This window comes from Echinops telfairi, unplaced genomic scaffold (genome assembly GCF_000313985.2).
Source record: "Echinops telfairi isolate 266 unplaced genomic scaffold, ASM31398v2 ScPeMD7_2;HRSCAF=8, whole genome shotgun sequence".
NCBI lineage: Eukaryota > Metazoa > Chordata > Mammalia > Afrosoricida > Tenrecidae > Echinops > Echinops telfairi.
The window spans coordinates 70459547-70460990 of NW_022103898.1; the positions used below are offsets into that span (position 1 = coordinate 70459547).

The 1444-nt window shown below is 45.2% G+C and overlaps 1 protein-coding gene across 1 annotated transcript in view; it reads left to right on the forward strand.

Annotated features, from left to right (window-relative positions):
* The window catches only part of PPM1H (protein phosphatase, Mg2+/Mn2+ dependent 1H), a gene marked incomplete at its 5' end in the record, with an annotated part of 349303 nt that overhangs the window by 309404 nt on the left and 38455 nt on the right, over window positions 1-1444 (forward strand). The window lies entirely within an intron of this gene.

The following is a 1444-nucleotide window of genomic DNA, read 5'->3' on the forward strand; positions in this document are numbered from 1 at the left end:
GGACTTGCAGGGGAGTGCATTAGAGTGCATTAAAACGCCGGGGAGCAGGGAAAGGTTTAGAAGATAACTGGCAACTTCTGGAAAATTGTTTAGTTATGCAATTGAATAAGGTGTGGAAGTTTTTCTAATAAAAACAGTACCAACAAACATTCATTAAATAGTATGGGTCAGACAACAGTCTTGGGTTATTACGCATAGCATCTTATTTTATCTTTACAACTCAGGGAGATAAATGTGGCTCTTATACCAATTTTTGGAAATTGGGAAATTGAAACCTAGGGAAATGAATGAATTAACTTCCCCGGGTCAGTACTTGTACAACTATTAAGTAGCAGCTGTGTCTGTGTACCAGGGTCTCTCTAATTAGCTCGGAGCCTGTGGGAGAGAGAAGCTGAGTTCACAAAAATGTCTTTGGACCAAGTGGAAGGGGCCCACTGAGTCCAGACTCAAAAGGCGAGGAAGAGGCCCTTCTGTGACCTCGGTGGCCACAGCTTCTTAAGGAGACATCGCCAGCCTCAGCCTGAAATTGCAGAAGATGATGGTGTATTAGAAAAGGCATTTGGGGAAGACAGTAATAGGCATGTATGTGCTTGCAAAGCAAGACCAGACAGAGTTGTGTGAAGAAAGAGATAGTACACCTATAATTTAGCTTAATAGAGATGGAGTGTATACCCCAAGCTTCTCTTGCACAAGAGTACAATCATTGTACACTTAACTGCTTCCAGATGGAGGAGCCTTGCCCAAAGCCAGGCAGGGACAGGAGAGAAGCGGGAAGAGGCCCGCCGGCTTGAATTGGCTACCCTGGGAGGAGGATGGGAGAAGAAAGACAGGCCCAGGGAAAGCACCCTCCTCTTGGGGACAGGACCTCCCCCCTTTCCTCTGTGGTAGTGATAAAACCGTATCTAAAGGAAAGGGGGTGGGGGGTGTCTGTTAGTAACCCAGAAAGCCAAGCTCATTTATTTAAACCCTCTGATGAAGAATTACTCCCTCCGGTCTTCATTCCCACACCCCCCACACACCTACCCTGGCTTTGTGACTGTGACTTCCTAAGAACATTCCCCGCTCTGCCTGTTCCTTTGCCAAGCTCGGATCATTAGTTCACATTGGAGTCCTACTTTCAAACCAGGCTCTGTCTGACTGTTTGGGGGGTGGGGGGTGGCGCAGGAAGGGATGTAATTTCATTCTAAGAAAAAAGGGTCTAAAATCTTCTTGGAAATCAGCATTGTTCCCATTCATCATTGTAGCTCCTAATTTGATTTGATGAGTTCAATATAAATAAATCAAGAACATGTGGATCAGATTTATGTAAAAAATGCACAGGGGTTTAAAAATTAGAGAAGGATTTCTAGCCAAACACATTTTCGGTTTTACTGAACACAAGGCGCTGGAAAAATCTGGAGTGTGCCAAACCAAAGAGCAGCCGCCAGGTTTGCTAAGCCTCCCT